Raw genomic sequence first — 19,106 nt, 5'->3', positions numbered from 1 at the left:
TCGTTCTGTTTAACATTAGTTTTTATATCCAAGTTACGAGAACTTAATGAGTTGTATCTCAGAAATATTTTTTTTTCTGTCATAATTAAATTACATAATTACACAGCAAAATTCTGATTCTTGTTTTAAGAAAAAAAAAACTTGTTTCAAGCAAAATATTTCTTGAAACAAGTAAATTTTGACTTGTCCGTATTTCAATACTTTTTGGCTTACCAAGAATCGTAAAATTCTTAACAAGAATCACACAAATTCTTATCAAGAAAATTATTCTTACCAAGAAATAATACTTTAAGAACAATATTCTTACCAAGAATTTAATTGCTTTTTTCATTCTTGTTTTAAGCAGTATCTGCCTTAAAATAAGTAACAATTTATCGATTTTTTTAAATAGAATTCTTGTTTCAAGCAATATTTTTCTTAAAATAAGTAAGAATATTCCGATTTGTATTTTTTTGAATTCTTGTTTCAAGCAATATATTTCTTAAAATAAGTAAGAATATTCCGATTTGTATTTTATAGAATTCTTGTTTCAAGCAATATATTTCTTAAAATAAGTAAGAATATTCCGATTTGTATTTTTTGAATTCTTGTTTCAAGCAAGATATTTCTTAAAATAAGTAAGAATATTTCGATTTGTATTTTTTGAATTCTTGTTTCAAGCAATATATTTCTTAAAATAAGTAAGAATATTCCGATTTGTATTTTTTTGAATTCTTGTTTCAAGCAAGATATTTCTTAAAATAAGTAAGAATATTCCGATTTTTATTTTTTTGAATTCTTGTTTCAAGCAAGATATTTCTTAAAATAAGTAAGAATAATCCGATTTGTATTTTATAGAATTCTTGTTTCAAGCAATATATTTCTTAAAATAAGTAAGAATATTCCGATTTGTATTTTTTTGAATTCTTGTTTCAAGCAAGATATTTCTTAAAATAAGTAAGAATATTCCGATTTTTATTTTTTGAATTCTTGTTTCAAGCAATATTTGTCTTAAAATAAGTAAGAATATTCCGATTTGTATTTTTTGAATTCTTGTTTCAAGCAATATTTTTCTTAAAATAAGTAAGAATATTCCGATTTGTATTTTTTGAATTCTTGTTTCAAGCAATTTTTTTCTTAAAATAAGTAAGAATATTCCGATTTGTATTTTTTGAATTCTTGTTTCAAGCAAAATATTTCTTAAAATAAGTAAGAATATTCCGATTTTTATTTGTAGAATTCTTGTTTCAAGCAATATTTTTCTTAAAATAAGTAAGAATATTCCGATTTGTATTTTTTAGAATTCTTGTTTTAAGCAATATTTTTCTTAAAATAAGTAAGAATATTCCGATTTTTAATTTTAATATTCTTGTTTCAAGCAATATATTTCTTAAAATAAGTAAGAATATTCCGATTTGTATTTTTTGAATTCTTGTTTCAAGCAATATTTTTCTTAAAATAAGTAAGAATATTCCGATTTGTATTTTTTGAATTCTTGTTTCAAGCAATATTTTTCTTAAAATAAGTAAGAATATTCCGATTTGTATTTTTTGAATTCTTGTTTCAAGCAATATATTTCTTAAAATAAGTAAGAATATTCCGATTTTTATTTGTAGAATTCTTGTTTCAAGCAATATTTTTCTTAAAATAAGTAAGAATATTCCGGTTTGTATTTTTTAGAATTCTTGTTTCAAGCAATATTTTTCTTAAAATAAGTAAGAATGTTCCGATTTATATTTTTAGTTTTCTTGTTTCAAGCAATATATTTCTTAAAATAAGTAAGAATATTCCGATTTTTATTTGTAGAATTCTTGTTTCAAGCAAAACTTTTTTTAAAATAAGTAAACAAGAAGTCTATCAAATAAAAACCAGTAAATGTTTACTTATTTTAAGAAAAGTATTGCTTGAAACAAGAATTCTATCAAATTAAAATTCGTAAATTCTTACTTATATTGGGAAAAAAATTGCTTGAAACAAGAATTCTATAAAATATAAATCACTAAAAATTTATTTTAAGAACGATAAATGAATACTCATTTTAAGTAATATTTTACTTAAACAAATAAATTTAAGAATGTTATAAAACATAATATTAACAATACTGTTATTTTCATTAAGAACTACAATTTACATGACATTAGGTACAATAATATATACAACTTCTTTAAAACAAACTTGTTTTTATTAATAATAAAATGCCATCAAAAGAAAACTTAAAAACATTAAAATGGTAAAATACAAATTTCGTAAAATTCTTCTCCCGCACCTGGGCTTTAAACTATTAGGTGTCTTTAAATTTATTAATGTATACTAAAGATGATTCAACAGCCTTTGTCAAGTGTACAGGTGTGTTTTCATCACAAATCACTAACTGTTAAAGGATAGTGAGGCCTACTTCTTTTCATTTTGGATAATCGAAATCCAGAAGGTAAAAAGTGGAGAGGAGAGTAACTAGAGCCTCATCTAATTTTGCTTTCTTTGTAGTTAGAATTGTTTGCTAAACTTTAATGTAGGCCATTTCTGTGTCCAAAAGCAATACCGGCATATTACCTGATCGGCGTGAAGACCAGGATTCTGGATCTTTATTCATGTTCCTAAAAATGAAAAGAGATTAATATAGTTTTAGTTATTACTGTATTTAAAATATGTGTAACATCATCAACTAATTGGGTACGGTGTGGTTTTAGAGTCCTATATCTGGGGCGGTAAACACAAAAACATGACGCAATATTAGAACGGTGGTAAGAATAATTTTACATTATAAGACATAAGGGTGGGTGGAATATGCATTTGAACTTTTTAATCACAAACTTTGCCCTGTTTATACCGATCCCAAAGACAGGCCTGGCTGTATCTATTATTTTTAGTTAAATTATTAGGGTCTAAATTTATTTTTAATATTACTATTTAGGAAGACAATACGCAAAACGGTGCTCAATCCTGATTGATGTTTTTATTCTGTATCAATGTTTATAATAACAATCATACAATTAAATGTAAATTTGGTTTAATTGTTTGATTTTAATAAATTATTGTAAACATAGTATATACCTCGAATTTTAAGCTAAGATAAATTTGATTTTAAAAAAACACTTTAAGATATTTTTTTTTAATGTACATAATGTTACTTGTATTTTAAATTTTAAAAAACACTAAATACCTTCAAGGTCGGCAGACTTTTTTTGATGAGTTTTTCCCAACAAATATGTTTGACAGATTTGACAACATATGGGTTATCTTTGAACCTAACCAAAAATAACAAATTGAAAACATTATATTATATAAATTTATTTAAATGAGTGGAATAATGTATGGACATAAACTTGATATACTGTAGCTCAAATTTTTAATAATGTAGCCTACAGTTTTGTAGGTGGTCAATGTAAAAGGAAGGGGAAAGGGTGGGCTGGCCAGGAGAACATTAATATGTCAAAAATTAATATTCATAAGTCATTTATTTAATTTTAGTTGTCAAAGGGAGGAGTGCATGACACTAGCTTGAGTCGAACCAAGCTGTTAAAAATACGTACACAATATGTACTACACGTATTTTCCTCACTACCATTGGTCCATTATAAAAATATTTATGAATAGATAAAAGTACAAAAACATACACTGTACTTACCAGATGGAGGACTGGTGTTTCTCTTTAAAATACCAAAATAAACTATATTATTCTCTTCTTTGGAAAAATTTGCTAAGCACTTTTTTAAAAAGCTTTCTTTTGTATTTCATTCCTCTTTGCCTAGTAATAATTAGTATCCTTCGAACTTCTTCAATTACCTAACAAATAATTTAAGATATTGTAAATAACACAGTTTTTTAAAAAGAAATTTAATATAACAATTTTAGTTATGCAGTACGTATGTTTTTTGTTTGTTTTTTTAGTATGTTTTTTTAAAAATTTAGAGTTAAAAACATTAAGTTTCAATATCGATGTGATCACTTCGGGGATTACTTAGTGTGTACAATTAATTAAATATAAAGAAGTGTTTTTAAATGTCATTATATTTTTCATTGGAATATGTGTATATAATATAATCCTTCGTAGATATTTCATGGCTACATTGCAAAATAACTGTTACATTATAATTGTATTATCTATTATTAGGCCTTCCTTATACCTAGCTGAAATAGGTCCGACAATATTTGTCCCCTCTGTCAATGTCTGAACTAAAATGCTAAGCTAAACCTATACACCTGTCCGTCAGTACAGGCATAGTAGGCTAGCCTAGACCTACTAGTTCCAGGCCTACAGTATTACTAACTAGGAAGGAGCCTAGGCTAGGCCTAGACTGCTGGCAGATTAAAATATAATTATTAGGCCTACGAACCTGTTAAAATGTTGGCCACTTCTTCATCTATTTCTCGGATCTTCAACAAAGCGTCTTCCTTCGACATTATATTAGACTAATCTTACTAGGCCTATTGAAGCATTTAATATATAAATTGCGATGAAAGGTGTCTTTTACTTACAAACTCTAGATTTTGAATGATTACTTTAAAAAACCGTTGGCCATGATCCCGCCGGGAGCTAGGTCATCGACCACACACAGTGTTGTTTTTCAACTATAACCAAAAATTTATCGCTGGCCTTTTACCCAGAATGTATACGGTCATTCAGCGGGTCATTATACTGCTCAACGTTAAAGCATGGAGGTATAAACCTCCAAGGTGGTTAAAGCAAATCTATAAAACGTCTGGACCAACAGTAATAGGTAATACGACAGACAATAATAATGACACATGTTTGTTGCAGTCCGAAAAAAAGCGATAAGTTGGTGCCAGTAAACTGAAGTAGGTACAGTATTTGCTACCCTATTTGCTAAGGCACTATAATTCAATTCATGGAAATACTCCGAATTTTCGAGTAACATGTGGAATTGGTGGTTCGCTGCCCGGCAAGCTTTGGAATTTACAATTCGTTTTACAAGCATGTCATAAGACGCCATTTTAAGGACGAGTATAACAATCGGCAACCTCCTGCAGTTGACGATGGAAACATCAGTATATAAGTATGCCTGGAGAAAACGAGGATGCCAATTGAGGATGAAGTAGAACTAGGCCTAGACTAGGAGACTGACGAAGTTAATGAAGAAAAAAACTATTATAACGGGGATGATTTATCAACTGACGATAGTAGTAGTGATAATTCTAGTATTGTTATACTGTTAATGATTGTTTAATATTAATTATCTTGTTGATGCTCAGCAAGAAGGCCTACTAACTAGAGGATGAACAAGCAGATAATAGTATAAAAAATGCTGATTTCTTTCTACTAAAATTAAAGGAGAGAAACAAGATTCCACAGGTAAGCCATTTTGCTTTAAAATTACAACAATTATGCATTTTAAACTATTCTTTTATTAGAGAAATACGTCTATTTCCTAGGCCTTGCTGGTACTGTTATTATACAGGACTATTAGCTATAGTAACTATAGGACTTGGGTACTAGGCCTAGGCATTATACACTCTAAGTTTATGTTGCATTTTTTTGTGACCAATTTCATTGTTACAAATAACATTTTTTTTGTTAGGCTGCATAGCTCCCCAACTAAAGCACAACTTAGTTTTTAAACATATTAAAACTTGAATATAAAAAATATTAAATCAATATTATTTTCTTTAGGTTGCAGTGCAATCGATTATTCAAAGCACAAACAGTTTGATTACCCAGATTCTTTCATCAGTTGAAACTGAAGTGCTAACTGCTCTACCGTTGTGTGAATATAAGGATGACAATCTATTTTAAGTAAAACATTTCTCAAAATAAGTATTTTTCAGAATATTAAAATAGAATTGACTTCAATTCAAGCAAAAATAGTCTTGATAGGATATAGTATGATATTGACTTCTTATCTTAAGTAAAACATTTCTCAAAATAAGTATTTTTAAAAATATTGCGAATCTCAATTTAAGCAAAAATAGTCTTGATAAGATAGTATGATATTGACTTCTTATTTTAAGTAAAACATTTCTCAAAATAAGTATTTTAAAGAATATTGCGAATCTTGATTCAAGTAAAAATAGTCTTGATAAGATAGTATGATATTGACTTCTTATTTTAAGTAAAACATTTCTCAAAATCAGAATATTGCGAATCTGAATTCAAGCAAAAATAGTCTTGATAGGATAGTATGATATTGACTTCTTATTTTAAGTAAAACATTTTTCAAAATAAGTATTTTTTTAAATATTGCGAATCTCAATTTAAGCAAAAATAGTCTTGATAAGATAGTATGATATTGACTTCTTATTTTAAGTAAAACATTTCTCGAAATAAGTATTTTTAAGAATATTGCGAATCTCAATTTAAGCAAAAATAGTCTTGATAAGATAATATGATATTGACTTCTTATTTTAAGTAAAACATTTCTCAAAATAAGTATTTTAAGAATATTGCGAAACCTAATTTAAGAAACTTTGTCTTACCTAGAAAAATATTTATTGTTTTAAGTAATTTTTAGAATTCATCAATCTTGATTTAAGAAAAATTATTCTTGATAGGGATAAATATAATATTGATTTCTTATTTTAAGTAAAATACTTTTCAAATTAAGTATTTTCAAATCTTTTTTTAAGCAAAACTATTCTTAATAAGAAGAGAATGATATTGACTTCTTATTTTAAGTAAAATATTTCTTGTAATAAGCATTTTCAAGAATATTGCGAATCTTGATTCAAGTAAAAATAATCTTGATAAGGGTAGTGTGAAATTGACTTCTTATTTTAAGTAAAATATTTCTCAAAACAAGTATTTTCAAGACTATTGCGAAACCTAATTTAAGAAACTTTGTCTTACCTAGAAAAATATTGATTGTTTTAAGTAATTTTTATAATTCATCAATCTTGATTTAAGAAAAATTATTCTTGATAGGGATAAATATAATATAGATTTCTTATTTTAAGTAAAATACTTTTCAAATTAAGTATTTTCAAATCTTGTTTTAAGCAAAACTATTCTTAATAAGAAGAGAATGATATTGACTTCTTATTTTAAGTAAAATATTTCTTGTAATAAGCATTTTCAAGAATATTGCAAAACTTAATTTAAGAAAATGTGTCTTTTCTAGAAAATTATTTCTTGTTTTAAGTAATTTTAAATCTTGACAAGAAAAAAAATACTTATTTTAAGAATTTTTTCTTAAAACAAGATTTTTTTTTCTTGCTTAGAATTTCAAATTTTGCTGTGTAGAAAAATTGCATATCAAAATGTATTGCCGCCAACCAGATATTAATATTCAAAATATACCGATTAACGAAATACATAGATTATTATTGGAAAATCAATCATAATTATCGCTGCCAATATCGAAGTGCCAATTTTGTATTATAATTTGTGCTGCCGTTGATACTGTTAGAGATTCATAAAGACTTATCTCATCGAAGCTTAGGAACTGCGATTTATCGTAGTACCATCCTGGATCTATCAGTCATCGCCTCTCTTGACAATTTTACTCCTACAATTGTATACGACGATGTTTGACAGAGCAATTTACAAAATAAAGCAGTGTAAACAATGATTTAAAATGAAATAGCCTATACAGTCGTATAAGGTAATGTTAAACAATGTTCTTCTCATTCTATACCCATTTCTAGAAAGGAATGATCCCATAAACCACATAGCACCGTGTTAAACATAGTCATAAACTACTCAAACGCTTTCGCTCTATGAAAACATACCAAGCAGAGATTCAGTCACAGCTACAGTCTTTATTGATTTTCATTAAACAAATCGTAAAGTCTTCGACGCATTGCTAATTTAACTATCTCATATTATTACGAACTATTATCGTATCAATACCCACAGACCCGTGAATTCATGTGTAAGTATTTGTATCAACTTAAAACATCAACATACTTCAGCCTGTCGTCTGCTACTTACGCGATGACGTATACTAACCATCTGGAGTAAAATGTCTCAACACATTGGCAACGTTGCACTATGGGTCAAATTAACTACAGCGTAATTAACATGATTTGTAGACATTGTAAATTATCTTGAAATTTTAATATCTTTGTATTAGCAAAGTCTATGTACTTTAGTTTTAATTAAATATTGATAGGCTCGTTTTGGATGATGTTTTAAATCCGTTAAATGAGCTTGCATCGACCTTCTCTAAAGCTTGGTTCTCACTTGCGACACAACGTAACGCAATCTACGCAACGTAAGCAAATGGGCCATGTGTTTTCCCCTGCCTTCGTGAAATCAAACCTCGGTTCCCACTTGTTGATACGTCGCTGCGTTGCGTTCTAGTGGGAACCAAGCTTAAATCTGAATTTACGTACGGACAAAATTCAGTAAATTGCGCGTAATTTTAGAATTTGTACTCAATGGTATTGCAAGTTGGTATATACATATCTTTCGGGATTAAAAGCTAACACCTGTAATGAAAACCAATACAGTAATTAAGTTATAAATTAGTTTTTGACGAATAAAACAAAATTAGGTTAAACGATTTTAGCCCGAATATAGTGTTTCCCGAACGTGGTACACATCGTGTGCTAGTTTGGAATAATTTTCTTAGATTCTACTTCAGTTGAAGAAAATATGCCATAGTAAATAACAGTCCAAATCGAGCTTCTGCTACGTCACATGATCAAATCGATCGCCTGTTATTGTGAGTTTCTTTCTCTAAAAGCGTACGACATGCGAAGCTAACGCCATTGCAATGTACAGGTCATGCTTGGCTGATCCGTCAGGTTTTATCAATGTCGCGGGTGGCGTATGCACAGGATCATAATTCATAATTTATTCATAACTACCTCTAAAAATATCGACAGCAACAAGACATTCTATGTAAAGAAAAAAAAATAATAATAACAATACATCATTTTCAAAGTAATCATTGGTACTCAATCCGGGTTTGGGGATCTTTATTTTTCTAGTACATTGAAGTGGGAAATCAATAATGATACTATAATGACTATGCTTTATTATTGTATTATTATATCATAATTAGATACCAAATACATTGGAGCTATATCAGTGCATCATTTACATAATAAAAACACCGGCTATTATTCGTTGGACACGATGTTGTATAATGTATTTATGAAAATCGGTTGGAAATTATATAGGATAAAGGTTAACATGAACGCATTGCAAAAATATCAACCTAATATTGGATGAATGATTTTAAAAGGATACTTCCTTATTTGCTTATAATATTTGAAGGGGTATTTTCCTTCCCAACATTTTTTTCTTTGTTGTTGAATATGCATTTTAATGTAAATAGACATCTGGTAACTACAGAAGCCCGTTCGGGCCACAAGTTAACTGTATTTTAAAAGCTGTTATCTGGCGGCCGCCACTTAATTATCTGGCGGCCGCCACTTAATAATTAGTACATGTCCCGTCACGTGACATGTACGTGCATTGGATCAGAGGCGATGTTGCATATGGAACGCCATCGCTGCCTCCGGCAGCAAACTTGAATTCTATTCGGCTCTTTTAGCATTCGGCGCATTTCTATTCGGCCCATTTACCATTACGTTCGGCTCTTTCAGTATTCGGCGCATTTCTATTTGCCCCATTTACCATTACGTTCGGCTCTTTCACCATTCGGCTCTTTTTTATTCGGCCCATTTACCATAATACGTTCGGCTCTTTCAGTATTCGGCTCTTTTTTATTCGGCGCATTTACCATTACGTTCGGCTCTTTTTGATTTGGCCCTTTTTATACGGCGCAATTAAATTCTAACCTTTTACATGGGGGTCAAATGGAAGAATCAACGGCTGGAAATGAGTTTATGAAAAGTTTACAAAACATATAGATGCAGCATGGTAGAGTGTTTGGTTGGTTGAATTAAATGAATTTGAAGGCTATTTCAATATGACTAATCATTTTATTGACATGATTAATGTGTTAGAGAACTTGCAATTGTCCCACCTTATTGACCATTTTGAGAGAGACAAGGTTTGATTTATGGCCTAGGCTAGCTAGGCCTAGCCTAGTGTCAGCCTAACATTTAATAATAATAATAATTTACCCTTTCTCTCTCAAAATTTTGATAAAGATGAATTAATTTTAGGTTATTCAACACATCTTTAATCGGTTGGCTACTCATGGTTGGCGCCATGAGGATAAAATGTTTGTAAACTTTTCATAGACCCATTTCCAGTCGTTGATTTTCTTCCATTTGACCCCATGTCAAAGGTTAGATTTTAATTGCGCCATATAAAAAAATGCCAATTTTAAAAGAGCCCAACGTAATGCAGAAAGAACCGAATAAAAAAGGGCCGAATCATAAAGAGCCAAACGTAATGGTAAATGGGCCGAATAAAAAAGAGCCGAATGCTAAAAGAGCCGAACGTAATGGTAAATGGGCCGAATAAAAAAGAGACGAATGCTGAAAGAGCCGAACGTAATGGTAAATGGGCCAAATAGAAATGCGCCGAATGCTGAAAGAGCCGAACGTAATGGTAAATGGGCCGAATAGAAATGCGCCGAATGCTAAAAGAGCCGAACGTATACGTTACCATTATAATGGTAAAAGAGCCGAATAGAATTAAAGTGGCGTTCCATATGCAACATCGCCTCGGACCCAATGCACGTACATGTCACGTAACGGGACATGTACTAATAATTAAGTGGCGGCCGCCAGATAATTAAGTGGCGGCCGCCAGATAATTAAGTGGCGGCCGCCAGATAATTAAGTGGCGGCCGCCAGATAACAGCTTTTAAAATATAGTTAACTTGTGGCCCGAACGGGCTTCCGTAGGTAACCATTGACATCAAGTTGGCATTTAGATTAATACTACTTTTAAGTGTACACAACATTTGTTTTTCTTTTTTATTCTTTTTTTTTAGAGTGACATACCACAGACATTGCAATAAATTACACAAAGTAGTCAGTAATATACTAGATCGGAACTGATAGACTCCTGGTAAAGCTGGCCCTGATGTAGTTCCATCTAGCAAGTTGACTTGTTTGTACAACTCTAACAAGTACTGATGTTATCCTCCGACCTCATTGTTCATTCGGTGTTGTGTAGAAAGTAAGTATTTTTGTATAGGATCGTCATTTTCTTTTCTAATGTCGTGTCCAATCCAGTTGAGTTGTTGTTGGTCAATATAATCTGTATTTAAAGGTCTTTAATTAGAGGTAATAATAATATACACACCACGTAATCAGATTTTAAGATGTATTGTTTTGTTCTTGTCAATCTTTTAAAGAAAAACAGAGGTGGCTATATAGTGTTTGATAAGAATTACTTAGTCTTATTGAATTTAATTTAAATCTGCTTTTATAAAATAAAAAATAAAAATAAAAATAAAAAAAATAAAATAAATAAATAATTACTATATAGTCTTATAAACTATTAAAACCTGTGTTTCTTACTCCTTATCTTCCATGATACATAGTACTAAAACATGTAATATAAACGTAAATGTTACTGATTATGCAGTTAAAACATCAAAGATAAAATTTTCAAATAAATATTGTGATTCTAATGACTTCGTTTGTTTCTTATTCATTGCTTATCGACGACCCAAGCCTGAATGAGAAACATCATAGAGTGAGCTTCATTACCATTCATTATCTCATCAATTCCATTACGGTGTAATTCAAAATTTGTATGACGACCCTGAACAAGAATGATATACTCTTTAATTGGAAAATGTAACTTGCATAATATTTCATGTAAACAATGTTCTACTGTATTACACCAAATCAATCTTCTCTGATTATTTTTTCTTAATAAACGACTTAAAATGAGCAAGTTTTCACCTTATTATTTCGAGTTGTTAGGGCCTCTAACGCTCGTTAGAGCTTGTGCACTCTATGTGTTCATAATCGGTGTACCATGTCCCGCATACCTGGGTCAGCCTATATTGTCGACCTTTTTATTTTTCGATAAAACTGGTTACTATAGCACAATTAAAATGCGCAGAACCCATTAGTCGCCTCTGCGCATGTTTATTATGCTATAGTAACCATTTATGTCAAAACTGGTTACTATAGCACAATTGACATGCGCAGAACCCATTATTCCTTTCTGCGCATGCTTATTATGCAATAGTAACCATTTATGTCAAAAAATAAAAGGGTAGAAAATCGGCCAATTTTCGAAAATTTCCCTGTACTATAATAAGTACAAGGATTTTTTCAAAAAAATGGCCAATTTTCGACCTTTTTTTTCGATAAAACTGGTTACTATACCACAATTAACATGCGCAGAACCCATTAGTTGCATCTGCGCATGTTTATTATGCAATAGTAACCATTTATGTCAAAAAATAAAAGGGTCGAAAATCGGCCATTTTTCGGAAATTTCCCTGTACTATATAGTACAGTGATTTTTAAAAAAAAATGGCCAATTTTCGACCTTTTCATTTTTCGATAAAACCGGTTACTATAGCACAATTAACATGCGCAGAACCCATTAGTCGACTCTGCGCATGTTTATTATGCTATAGTAACCATTTATGTCAAAACTGGTTACTATAGCACAATTGACATGCGCAGAACCATTTATTCCTTTCTGCGCATATTTATTATGCAATAGTAACCATTTATGTCAAAAAATAAAAGGGTCGAAAATCGGCCTTTTTTCGAAAATTTCCCTGTACTATAGTACAGGGATTTTTTCAAAAAAATGGCCAATTTTCGACCTTTTCATTTTTCGATAAAACTGGTTACTATAGCACAATTAACATGCGCAGAACCCATTAGTCGACTCTGCGCATGTTTATTATGCTATAGTAACCATTTATGTCAAAACTGGTTACTATAGCAAAAGTGACATGCGCAGAACCCATTATTTCTTTCTGCGCATGTTTATTATGCAATAGTAACCATTTATGTCAAAAAATAAAAGGGTCGAAAATCGGCCATTTTTCGAAAATTTCCCTGTACTATAGTACAGGGATTTTTTCTAAAAAATGGCAAATTTTTGACCTTTTTATTTTTTCGATAAAACTGGTTACTATAGCACAATTAACATGCGCAGAACCCATTATTCCTTTCTGCGCATGTTTATTATGCAATAGTAACCATTTATGTCAAAAAATAAAAGGGTCGAAAATCGGCCATTTTTCGGAAATTTCTCTGTACTATAGTACAGGGATTTTTTCAAAAAATTGTCAATTTTCGACCTTTTCATTTTTCGATAAAACTGGTTACTATAGCACAATTAACATGCGTAGAACCCATTATTCCTTTCTGCGCATGTTTATTATCCAATAGTAACCATTCATGTCAAAAAATAAAAGGGTCGAAAATCGGCCTTTTTTCGATTTCCCTGTACTATAGTACAGAGATTTTTTCAAAAAAATTTCCAATTTTCGACCTTTTTATTTTTCGATAAAATTGGTTACTATAGCACAATTAACATGCGCAGAACCCATTATTCGACTCTGCGCATGTTTATTATGCTATAGTAACCATTTATGTCAAAACTGGTTACTATGGCACAATTGACATGCGCAGAACCCATTATTCCTTTCTGCGCATGTTTATTATGCAATAGTAACCATTTATGTCAAAAAATAAAAGGGTCGAAAATCGGCCATTTTTCGGAAATTTCTCTGTACTATAGTACAGGGATTTTTTCAAAAAAAATGGCCAATTTTCGACCTTTTCATTTTTCGATAAAACTGGTTACTATAGCACAATTAACATGCGCAGAACCCATTAGTCGACTCTGCGCATGTTTATTATGCTATAGTAACCATTTATGTCAAAACTGGTTACTATAGCACAATTGACATGCGCAGAACCCATTATTCCTTTCTGCGCATATTTATTATGCAATAGTAACCATTTATGTCAAAAAATAAAAGGGTCGAAAATCGACCATTTTTCGGAAATTTCTCTGTACTATAGTAAAGGGATTTTTTCCAAAAAATGGCCAATTTTCGACCTTTTCATTTTTCGATAAAACTGGTTACTATAGCACAATTAACATGCGCAGAACCCATTAGTCGACTCTGCGCATGTTTATTATGCTATAGTAACCATTTATGTCAAAACTGGTTACTATAGCACAATTGACATGCGCAGAACCCATTATTCCTTTCTGCGCATGTTTATTATGCAATAGTAACCATTTATGTCAAAAAATAAAAGGGTCGAAAATCGACCATTTTTCGGAAATTTCTCTGTACTATAGTACAGGGATTTTTTCAAAAAAATGGCCAATTTTCGACCTCTTCATTTTTCGATAAAACTGGTTACTATAGCACAATTAACATGCGCAGAACCCATTAGTCGACTCTGCGCATGTTTATTATGCTATGGTAACCATTTATGTCAAAACTGGTTACTATAGCACAATTGACATGCGCAGAACCCATTATTGCTTTCTGCGCATGTTTATTATGCAATAGTAACCATTTATGTCAAAAAATAAAAAGGTCGAAAATCGGCCATTTTTCGAAAATTTCCCTGTACTATAATAAGTACAGGGATTTTTTCAAAAAATTGCCAATTTTCGACCTTTTTTTTTTCTCGATAAAACTGGTTACTATAGCACAATTAACATGCGCAGAACCCATTAGTTGCCTCTGCGCATGTTTATTATGCAATAGTAACCATTTATGTCAAAAAATAAAAGGGTCGAAAATCGGTCAATTTTCGAAAATTTCCCTGTACTATAGTACAGGGATTTTTTCTAAAAAATGGCAAATTTTCGACCTTTTTATTTTTCGATAAAACTGGTTACTATAGCACAATTTACATGCGGAGAACCCATTAGTCGCCTCTGCGCATGTTTATTATGCTATAGTAACTATTTATGTCAAAACTGGTAACTATAGCACAATTAAAATGCGCAGAACCCATTATTTGTCTCTGCGCATGTTTATTATGCAATAGTAACCATTTATGTCAAAAAATAAAAGGGTCGAAAATCGGCCATTTTTCGAAAATTTCCCTGGTTTTTTTTCAAAAAATGGCCAAATTTCGACCTTTTTATTTGAGACATGGTTACTAATCGTCTATAAGATGATGATAACGCTATATGAGCATATATAGGAATATTATTGCATAATAATAGTATTTTGAAAAGTGTATATTTTGGCAATTTTTTGAAAAATTCTCTGTACTATATCGACCCTTGTATGTGTTACATAACTGGTTACTCTATTATAATTGATAAAAACAGAAACACATGTCTTCTGCGCATGTTACCTCAACATTTTTAGCTATTAAAAAAAAAAATATCACGAGATAATTTTCTGTGCTTTGTTTCCTGTACTTTTGAGTAAGTTAAACATTATCAAATGTCTAAATTGTGAGTGAAAAAAAACCAATATTTTAAAGTATTATTTATATTTTTATTATATTTTTTGATTTGATTAGAATACAGGATATGAGTTACTCATCATATATGACTTAGTACAGTAGTAATAAAATGTCCTTATAATTAAAGTAAAATGATAATTTTTAAACTGAAAGACTAAAATCTCACTCTCACGAAAGTTAATCGTTAGCGATTGAACGAATAATGTTATTAGTACTCTTTAAGATCTACTTCACACTAAATTTAAGACTGTTTTAATCTTTAAGTTTAAAAAATTATAAGTGAAAAAAATGCGTAGTTGGGTGCCCAACAAGTGTACGCGAAGTTTGAGAAAATTAATATTGAGGTTCTGCTATTTTCGTCATTTATCGGAAACGTTCTAATAAAACGTGTTAATTGAAAAAAGGAATTAAGAATCCCAACCCATAATATCGATCTTGTTGGAATCTAACCATTATACAAGATCATATGCGATATAAAAATATTCTACAATTTCGAAAAGATATTAAAAGTAAACTTCAAGTTAATTTTGTTGTTTTCAATAGGTGAAGTGAATATGTATTTTGGAACCGTCAAGGATATCCCTCTAAGTTAAATCAAACTCATTCCTGTTCAGTTCAAGTAAAGTTACCTCTTTACTAACAATAGCGAAACGTCATGCGACTACCCAGCTGTCAAGGAAAAGGTCATTTTACGCACGCTCAGAAACATTAGCCCACCCAGAATGACTATTAGACTCAACAGCTCCGTAATCACGTGGCGCGTTGGTAAAACGAAATTCGCTAATATTAACCCAAAAAAAATAAATCTACAAAAGAATTGTATATGAGATAACCTATATTGAAAACAATAGTTAGTTTGATATAAATCCAATCTATAATATTATTTGTACAAATATCATTATTATTTACAAACTGTTTTTAATTTTTGCCTCTAATTTCCCTCGAGAATAATGGTGCTAACGTACAATAAAAATATACAAAATTGATATTCATCTATTGTACGAAAGACGATTAGGATTCCAACAGCATAATAACAGTAATTGAGATGCATTACTATTAAATACCCGGCATTTAGTCAAAATAACATCATTAGACAATCCCAGTCGGATCAATAGAAATTACAAATAAATTACTGACTATATCAACGACCAACGAGGTATTATGGGTAAGAATCATAAAACGAGAAATAACTATTGTAAAAAAATAACAATTAGACCTAAGACGATACAAACACGAAAGAAGAAGTTTCTAGCATCATACTATTGAACGCAATCACCGCCAAAAATATGGTAGACACTTTTCAATTTGAGTAAACGTGCACGAAATGTACGTAGTGCACGGATATACGCTCCGATAAAGTGGATTCACGTTGACGTGTCATCAGTGAACATATAATGTAATTACCCTTTAATAGTAGTGCACTGCTGGGCCGATGGTAGTAATCGTAATCAATCGGCATAGATGTGCAAATCGAATATTTTTGGCGGCGATTGCTTTCCATACTAACACTACGTTACTAACAAAAATGAAAAACTAATTAACTTAGGATTATGAGCACACACAGCTAACATCACTCAAATTAGAGGCACAGTTACCACCAGTGTCACTGACAAAATGCATTATCTTGACGCGCGCGTACCGTACTATAATATCATTGCTTGTGCGTGCGTTTTACGTCATAAAGAAATACATACTCATATTTGCATAAAATGATCGGAAACTAGCAAAGATTAGAATTTTTTATCTAAATACAAAAATCATAAATTCTTGTCATGATGTTTGAGGAAGTTAAATGGTTATTACATAACATTAACTATGTATTAGTTTCTGGAAAATGCAATCGTTTTTGTAATAGTTCCATCATGTCTTATTTCCGTTTTACGTAGTACTAGCTGACCGAGAATGAATTTACTTAACAGTCGATGCATTGCAATTAATTTAGAGAATTTCGAACGTTTATTAAATAAGGTAGATTTACTGTAGTTGAAAATGGTATAATGGCGACGCAAAACCGTCTTAACTACATTCAATTCCTGTGATTCGCATGATCACGCAATGAATGATGAACAAATGACGCCTCACAGGCCACGAATATCAAGGTCAGTGACACCATTATACCAAGGCAATAAAACCCATTGATCGGCATAAAAAAGGAGCACAAAAAATGCATAATCAACATTTGCACGCGAGCGTCAACATAGACACGCGCGCGTAAACATAGGCACGCGTGCGCCAATGTAGGAACGCGCGCGTCAGTGTAGGTACGCGCGCGTCAATATAGTCAGGCGTGCGTCAACACATGTACGCGCGTGTTACGCATCTATCTAACGAATTAACGGTGTTTTTGATACAATGTCGTTATTGTTCTTAATGTTACAATAGTCCTACATTTCATTTTATTATTCGGTTGGATTCCATGAACATCATAATTGGAAATTGTTATGGTAATGGTAATTTCTTTTTTATTGCTTGTTCAAGATAAAAAAGGCTCATGAAAGTCGTTTTGTATAGCTTAGATCGCTTAAAAACGCTAGGCCTTTATTACTGTCACGAATACGTAACACATACTGTATTATAAACAATTATTGTAGAAATTTAAGATATCATAGAAGAATCGTATTTTCTGGTAGAAGAAATATAATCGATACAGTAGAATAATGATGCAATTCACTCCGTATTTGTTGAAAACAATATATTCACGATTTAAATAGCAATGATATATTTTTAAAGTAGACCGCTTTAGGAGATACAGTCCCATGTGCTTTAAATCATAGAATAATACGCGAAAGACATAAAAGCTTCATACCTCGGCTTATCAGCAGTGTAATATTAAAATGCAAATGGTAGGCCTAGTTTAGTACAAACACAAGAAAATGCTCAATGAAAACATGTTGATGCTCGAGTACGGACGGTACAGAATATTTATAACCAAATACACGCAGTTATGTACACGCGCGCGTGCGTAGAAACTGGTGTTGTTGTTTCATTGTGACGATGTACTGGTGGTACCTAACCAAATTGTTATAAAATTGCTATACATGACAATTTAACAGCACTGATATGGTTTCATTTGGCGCCAAATCTTCAAAAGCCATACTTATTGCACGTAATAATAATTTGCATTATAGGCTATTTTATCATTATCATTCTTTTTAAAAAAGAAATATTATGAATACGATGATATTAAACAATAATTAAAATTCGATTTTTAAATTAAAACATATTTTAAATTACGAGCGTATAAAAATGTAGAACGCTTAAAAAAGTTTCACATGTTTTACCGTCACAGCAAATTAATAAAGACATTACGTCAACAATTGCAAGAAATATTTAAATACTGTAAATGGTATGTCAAGTTTCACTAACAAAAGTAAAATGTATTAGAAGTATATTTAGTAATTTAAAAGCGATTATAATATTAAATACCCACAAAACAGCAATGACTCACGCTAGCAATCCTAACCAATAATTAGCGCTTAAGAAAAAAAAAATATGTTGGTAACAACAAACGTCTTATTAACATACATAATTAGATGTGTATTATTCTCAATTTCTAAGCACTGTATGACGTAATACGCGGCAGACGATATAGGCGAAATGCGTGTCTGCTGACAGTAGTGTCTTTCTGTATAAGGCAGTTTGACGTTGTATATCAAAATAGCACCTGATAGCAAGTACGGTATATGTTCCATTATGTATGATCATATTCCTTGTTAATTGGCGTCTTCTGGAGATTGTAAACTTAAAATTGAGCTACAGGCGAATGTTCTCATATCATAATTAAACCGTCATTCTCCATTTTCGTTTCCTTGGCGTAATTAAAATGACTAAAGACTATTTTCTACATTTAAGGCGTGTTCTTGTATGTGCATTAA

The 19,106-nt window shown here is 30.9% G+C and overlaps 2 long non-coding RNA genes across 2 annotated transcripts in view; one reads left to right on the top strand and one right to left on the bottom strand.

Moving 5' to 3' along the window:
* LOC140049765 (uncharacterized) overlaps positions 1–11,165 on the top strand; it is a 54,205-nt gene extending 43,040 nt beyond the window's left edge. Inside the window, exon 6 of the long non-coding RNA XR_011845327.1 lies at positions 10,794–11,165. This is a non-coding gene — a long non-coding RNA (uncharacterized lncRNA). The remainder of the gene's footprint in view (positions 1–10,793) is intronic.
* On the bottom strand, positions 2,066–4,563 carry LOC140049760 (uncharacterized). Its single transcript, XR_011845326.1, has 4 exons — positions 4,314–4,563; positions 3,605–3,762; positions 3,140–3,224; positions 2,066–2,573 (listed from the first exon to the last, which is right to left on the bottom strand). It is a non-coding gene; the product is annotated as an uncharacterized lncRNA (long non-coding RNA).
* Positions 11,166–19,106: the final 7,941 nt, after the last annotated feature.

Source organism: Antedon mediterranea, chromosome 1 (genome assembly GCF_964355755.1).
Source record: "Antedon mediterranea chromosome 1, ecAntMedi1.1, whole genome shotgun sequence".
Classification (NCBI taxonomy): domain Eukaryota; kingdom Metazoa; phylum Echinodermata; class Crinoidea; order Comatulida; family Antedonidae; genus Antedon; species Antedon mediterranea.
Note: the sequence above shows the minus strand (reverse complement) of the source record. Positions and strands in the feature narration are given on the sequence as shown.